The sequence below is a fragment of the Nannospalax galili genome, unplaced genomic scaffold, assembly GCF_000622305.1.
Source record: "Nannospalax galili isolate Female #2095 unplaced genomic scaffold, S.galili_v1.0 scaffold11, whole genome shotgun sequence".
In the NCBI taxonomy this organism is placed as follows: Eukaryota; Metazoa; Chordata; class Mammalia; order Rodentia; family Spalacidae; genus Nannospalax; species Nannospalax galili.
In genome coordinates, this window is record NW_008330735.1 from 5,471,406 (window position 1) to 5,479,051 (window position 7,646).

General features: G+C 38.3%; 1 pseudogene; it reads left to right on the plus strand.

The window, feature by feature from the left end:
* Positions 1 to 6,493: 6,493 nt before the first annotated feature.
* Positions 6,494 to 6,856, plus strand: LOC103748981 (annotated as a pseudogene).
* The last annotated feature ends 790 nt before the right edge of the window (positions 6,857 to 7,646 follow it).

A 7,646-nucleotide genomic window follows, 5' to 3' on the forward strand; every position in this document is an offset into this window, starting at 1 on the left:
CCTTATCATAAACCTTAGGTACTTTAAAAGACTCTTGGGGCTAGCCAAATGGCCCAGTGGGTAAAGGTGTTTACTGGCAAGTCTGAAAACCTGAGTTTAATCCCTGGGACCTACACAGCAGAAGAAGAGAAGAAAACAAACTCCACACATATACTGTGGTACTCATATACACACACACAGACACACAAATAAGTGTAATTTTTTTAAAATTAAGGACTCTCTACTAAAAATGTTTTAGCACACACTGCCAGAAACAGGTAAAGCCTTTGTTGCACTTTAAAAGAGGTAATTTACAGTATATTTGTATGGAGATCTTTTGCTCTACAAAATATTTTCAATAAGGTAAAATTTGATGAAATTTATAAAATACCTAAGAATATGCAAAACAGGGCTCAGGTCATCAGTATAAAAGAAAAGAAAATGTTCCCTAGGAAACATCATCCAAAGGATCTGCCAACTACAAGCTTTAAAAAGAAAAGCATAATACTTTTAAAACAATATTCTATGGAAAAATATTTAATATGCATTTCCAAAAGGAGGAAAATCCAACAACCCAACAATATTCATTATTAACAAACATTTCCACATGAGCTATTCTATTCTTAAAGAGCTGGGTGTCTGTTTTTAAATGGGATGCCACTGCATGGGTTGTTTTGTAATCTCTTGTACTTAACAATAGGTCAGTAACATGTTTAAATATTCATCTGCCTCTGTGTAGCATTAAATTCCATTATATCACACTGCATTGATGCACCAGAATTTGTCAAGTCCTCTATTGATGCATATTTAGTGTTTTTATTCCAGCTTTGATCATGAGATGGAAATCTTTCTAAATAAATCTTTATATGTATTCACCATTATTTCCTTAGAATGAATTCCTAGAAGCAAAATTGCTGGGTCAAAGGACAAGTGAAGTTTTAAGAATTTTTATATAAATTAATGCCCTCTGGAAAGATAGCACCAATTTATTCCCTCCCCAGCAATGCATGAACAAGCCAATTTCCCTGTCAATTGTAAAATGCTTTGTCAATTTGACTGTGTTCTCTCATTTCCATACACACTTAATGAAATGTGCTAAGTGGAAAGATGACTGCTACTACTTGTGATGATGGAATACCTTCTGTGTAAGAGCAACTATTAAAGCTAGAGAAAATGTCAAAGAACAGCTGCTAGAAAGCAGTAGGAAATGACCAAGGTAGGCTTCACAGGCCCCAGCCTGGGGTAAGGCACACACCCAAGTAAGTTCTATCAGGATCTAACAAAAGTTGAAGAGACAGCAGAAAACTCACACTTGTAGAGGTTGTTGGTTTGTTTTCCTGCTATCCTATGGATAGAACCCTGAGCCTTAGCAACATGCTATACAAGTGCTCTACCACTAAGCTACATCTCTGGTCCAAACTTGTAGTTGTTCTTGCTGTGCTAGACGAAGAAATAAAAATGGAATAGCCAACAAGATCCGGAAGCTGCAGAGAGATAAGACTGATAGCACTGGCTCCTGTTAAGACAGTGGATGAATCCTAAGCAGCTTTGAAGACGACTGGGAAAGAATTCAGCAGGTAAATGGAATAAACTGGATTCTAATCACATTGTTAATACACCTCTCAGCCCTCATCAGAAAATCTTCTTTGTAGTAAATGGAGGTGAACACTGAGACCCACAACTGGTCAAAGTACAGAGAATAAGAGATTGCAGAATGCTCAGCCCCAAACAAGACATCTCTCCCACACCCCTTCCTCCCAAAGCTCAAGGATCATTGTAGAAGAGGGGACAGAAAGATTATATGAGCCAGGATGGAATATAGACAGAAAGAAATTAACTCAATGATATTTCAAATGAATAATCACACTAAACAGAAAAAAAAAACAAGCATTTTTAAAATGCACTCTGTCTAGAGGGAGAAAAATCAATTAACAAATATTGAATATTAGCTAGTAGTTATGATTTTATAGCAACAGAGTTAGGGATTCTTCATCAGGCCTTTGTTAATCTAAGCAAATGAGTAGACACAATGAGGATAATGGGATTCAGATTTCTCTCCTGGAAAAAGGATTGAAAATATTGTATGGAGGGGCTGGAAAAAGGGATCAGGGGTTAAGAGCACATACTGCTCTTCCAGGGGACCAGAGTTTGGTTCTCGGTATCCATGTCATATTGGACAGTTCATATCCACCTGCAAGGCATATATTCATATAGACCCACATAAATATGCATAAATAAAATAAATCTTGCCAGGCCTAGTTGTGTATGCCTTTAATCTCAGCACTTTCAAGGCAGATGCAGGCAGATCTCTGTGAGATTTAAGGTATCTTGGTCTATGTAGAAAGTTCTAGGCCAGCTGGGGTTACAGGGAGACCCTGTCTCAAAAAGCCCAATGAAATATCTTTAAAACTAATATGTAGCCGGGCATGGTGGCGCATGCCTTTAATCCCAGCACTCGGGAGGCAGAGACAGGCAGAACTCTGTGAGTTCAAGGCCAGCCTGGTCTACATAGTGAGTTCTAGGCCAGCTGGGGTTACAGGGAGACCCTGTCTCAAAAAGCCCAATGAAATATCTTTAAAACTAATATGTAGCCGGGCATGGTGGCGCATGCCTTTAATCCCAGCACTCGGGAGGCAGAGACAGGCAGATCTCTGTGAGTTCAAGGCCAGCCTGGTCTACATAGTGAGTTCCAAGTCAGCTGGGGCTACAGGGAGACCCTGTCTCAAAAAAGCATAAATCAATCAATCAATCAATCAATCAATCAATCAATCATACTGTACAGAAAAGAGAAAGACTAAAATTAACTCTGACATTAGATTGAATTTGTGAGTGTCAATATGAATACAAGAGAGACAGAGACTGAGGCAGATAGAGAGAGACAGAGACAGAGACAGAAAGAAAGAGAAAAAGATAAGGGCTTTATAGATAGTCACATCATTCCTACATGTACTAAGCCTAAACACAGAGGCACTCCACTAGAACCTAATATCCAAATTTTAATTTCTAAATACCATTACCCTCACCAAAGGAACCAAGATGTTTTGAGGAAATGCTCTGATTAGAGCAGAAAAAGTAAAAGATGACCCTGGAACACCTCGTTGTGCCAAAACAAATGTTCAAAGAACGATGGATGGTATGTTCCAAAAGCTTACAGGAGTTTAACAGAGCTCCCAATAGCTAAATCTGGAATATCTGAACATCTCCAAAATAAAAAACCTTCAAAGTAATAAGACGACAACTTATCCAATGAGAACAACAGGAGACAAGACATAAGAACAGCATCTTTCAAGTGTGTAAAGAGTTTCAAAGCTAGAATTCTGCACCCAGGGAAGCTACTCCTCAAAATGAAAGTGAAGTAGTTATTGAAAAACAATTTCATTTTCTTAGTAGAATGTAAGCTACCTAAGAATGTCTAAAATCAAATGCATCAGATACCTAGGAATAAAATAGATACACATTAAAAATGCCAAAGCCCTCCTAAGTGAGAATAAGATCTACACAAATGGAGAGATATACCATGTTCATGGAGTAGAAGACTAAGTATTGGGAAAATGGATTCTCAGGAACTGACTGACAAGCACAATGTAATCTCAATCAAAATCTCACCTAGATTTTCTATGAAAATTAGTAAGTCGATCCTACTTTTACAAAAAAATTTTATGTGTATGAGTGTTTTGCTTGCATGTATGTAAGTGCACCATGTACATAAGTACACAAGTGCATTTGCATACATGCAGGCAATACACTCATACATATAAAATAAAAATTTAAATGTTTTTTAAAAGTCACTCAATCAGCATTTACCATTAAAGATCAATATTTCTAACTTTTTAAATCAGCATTTACCATTAAAGATCAATATTTCTAACTTTTTAAACTGAAGAATTTCTGTTCACCAAAATAATTATGTGATGGATATACCAAAAATATGTAGAAACTTCTTATAAATCAAAGAGGAATAAAAAGGCAATCCAACTTAATGATAATTAAACAAAAGAACTTTAATTGGCACTTAATGATGAGAAATATCTGTGCCCATTGAGCATACTAAAAGCTACTAAACACCATTAGTCATGGAGAATGTGCAAATTAAGGTCTTTTTTTTTTTCTCTTTTTGTATTTTTGAGACAGGGTCTCCCTGTAGCCCCAGTTGCCCTGTAACTCACTATGTAGACCAGGCTGGCCTTGAACTCACAGAGATCCTCCTGCTTCTGCCTCCCGAGTGCTGGGATTAAAGGCATGCACCACCATGCCCAGCCAAATTAAGGTCTTGTAAGTCCCTTATAATGGCTTCCATTTTATTGTGTTGTGAGGATGAACAGCAGTTAGAACTCTAACATTCTGCTGGAGGAAGTATAAACTGGCACTCACAATTTGGAAATCTATTTTGCAGTATCTACTGATATTGTACAAATGTTCATCTTATGACTCTAAACCTTGATTCTAGTCTTTGCTATAGTGTCAATGGAAACAGACATTACTGGATAGCTTTAGTTGTCAACTTGACACACCTTGGTAGAGGAAGCCTCAATTCAGGAATTGCCTCCATTGGACTGGCCTGTGGCCATGTCTGTGCGGCATTTTCTTGATTGTTGTGTGATATGGGAGGGCCCATCCCACTGTGGGTGGTACCACCCGTGGGCAGGTGGACCTCTATTGTATAAGAAAGCAGGTTGAGCACAGACTAGGGTGACAAACCCAGTAAGCAGTATTCCTGCATGGCCTGTGCTTTAGAACCTGCCTCCAGGTTCCTGCTGAGTTCCTACCTTGGGTTCCCTTAGTGATGAACTGTGACCCAGGAGATGTAAGCCAAATAAACCCTTTCCTCCCCAAGATGGTATTAGTCAGAGTGTTTTATCACAGCAATTGAAAGAAAACTAGAATATACACAAATATGCACCAAAAGACAAAAAATTATCCACATCAGTGTCATATTTACCCTGAACTAGACAAAGGACAAATATCCATCAACTGGAAGACAGATAGATAGTAGTATATTCATGTACTAGAGTGATACACAATGAAAAATAATGGCTTTTTGTTACACAGAATCACACTAATAATTAAGACATAATTTTGAGCAAAAGGCCAAACACAAAAAAGAATTCACTGTGATTCCATTTACATGCTGTTCCACAACATCAGAAGTAATCTACAGTGGTAGGATCCAGAAGGTGCATTCACATGTGGGGAATGACTAAAAAAGGGCATGAAGGAAGCTTCTGCAGGTTAGTAACATGCTCCACCTCTGTCTGGGGGAGTGCTGGCAGAGGCAGTTTACTCTGTAGAATTTGAAAAACTTTTATTCATCTGTAAAAGTCCCTCTCCAATGCTGTATGGACAGCAGATATGATTACAATATTTATGATCACATAAATACTAGTGTCAAGACCAGTGTCAGAGAACTTATCTCTCACTCCTTCACCCTAATGCAAACTCAAGACATTTAAGAAAAGTGAGATTCTTCTGGGTTAGTCAGCTTTCTGTTACTATGATAAATACTTAGGATAATACATTTATAATGATACAAAGTTTACTTTGGTTCAAAGTTTTAGAGGTTCCAGACCATGATTCATTGACGCCCAAAAATTAGAAAGAAGAAAAAAACTAGAGACCAACTATCCTGTTTAATACTGTTCTCTCCACCCTTTACCTGAGACCTCCCACAAGTCCCACCTCTCAAAGGCTCTACCACCATCTCTCAATAGCACCATGCAGAGAAACAAGACTTTTAGTAAAAGGGGCTTTGGAGGATATTCAAGCATGGTGTCATCTGTATCCACAGTTAGCCTTGTTATTTAGATGCTTTTTGATACACACATATTTTTACAGATGCCAGTAAACACTGTCACAAAGATGGACTTTAACTTTCATGTAGTGGAAGAGAAAGAATAGTTTAGAGTCCTTGTGCTCTGGAAATGGCCTGTCATCCATAAGATATTTAAAATGAGAAAGTTTTGAGACTGGAGAGATGGTTCAGTGGTTAAGAGTGCTTGATGCTCTTGCAGAAGACAGGAGTTTGGTTTCCAGCATCCACGTGGAAGTTCACAATTGCCTGTAAGTCCTGCTCCAGAGAGATCCAATGCCCTCTCTGGCCTCTTGCAGGTACCTGCATCAATGTGTGCAGATACATACACATGTACATGAATAAAAATAAAATAAATCTTATCAGAAGGTTCTTAAACTTCTACACGTTTACTGTAGACCTTCTTAAGGAATAAACTTTTGTCATCTCTATCTTTTGGTAACACATCAGCTAATGCTACATCAGAAGGTTCTTAAACATCTACATGTTTACTATGGACTTTCTTAAGGAATAAACTTTTATCATCTCTATCTTTTGGTAACACATCAGCTAATGCTCCTCCATATGAACACTCAAAAATCTCCACAGTGAAAAAAGTCTCTGTGGGTACTGAGTGTAGCAGGTGGCATTCTGAGTGAGTGCTATAGAAAGATGGAGAGGAGGCATTTAGAAACAACCTGTCGGGGCCTTGGTCTCCTTGGTGCTGTCATGGTGGGCATGCTGGAGAAGACCATTGGCTTGGTGGGATTGGTTGTGTGCTACACTCCACACAAGAAGCTAAAAATATTGTACACAAAGATTCTTGATGTTCTTGAGAAATTCCCTAAAAATGTAGTGTACAGAAAACATATAGAACAGATTATAAATCAAAATCTGGGTATGGCTAATGTGGAACCAGATGTTTAAAATTAGGAGACATGCTTCGGGGGGGGGGTCAAGTAGAAGAGGTGATTCCTCAGGAGGAACATGAACTAAGTCCAGCAAGAAAAATGTTGCAATGGAAACCACCGGAGCTGGGAGCTGTTAGGGGAGCCTCCAGCCAACCAGCAGAAAAGGCCAACTAAGCCCTAAATGTCTTTGATGGGTTGATGGGAGACTGATATAATTAAATGTTGTTATGTTAAAAAACAAAAACAACCCGACAGAACTGTACTATTAAGTCGCAAACACAACCAGCTGAGACATCTGTTTTGCAGCTATTGAGATCTAACATATACTATTCAGGTCATTCAAAACCCTTTGGAAATGTGCCTCAAAGCCACTTCACCACATAGAAAGCTGCACTTTTCTGACATCTAGGTGGGGGGGGGGGTGGAGGGAGGTAGATCCTACCTTACAGAGACATTCTCAGGGAGCTGTGAAGATATTAACTATTTTACCCAATTTATTCCAAGATGAAACATAATAGTACATTATAAATCTGTTTTGATTTTACTTAATCTAATGAAAAAATGTTCATCTTTTTGATAAGTGCTCATTAGCCATTTATTTTCTGACATAAACAGACAAGAAAGATGTTCTTGTACAGCATTTAAAACCCAACTCAGCTAATTACAGTGCAATGACTCAAAGAACAAAATCAGCGAGCTGAAGTTTCTCACTTGAATTGTCTTTATAGTTGAATTAAAAGTCTAACAAAAAAATTAAAAGGGCCCCAGCAGTGTGTTTTACACTCAGAGGGAACAGTGTTTAAATAAACAAAGGCCAAACTCCAGCTCATGATAGAAGTTTTCCAGTTGCTTCCTGAGAGCTGGTTCTGATGTTGCTGAGCTACATGTTTACATGGGGTGAAGAAGCACTCTTTTTCCTGGAAGCAGCGAGGAATCTGTATAAACAATTTACCTTATTTTACTCGGTTCCT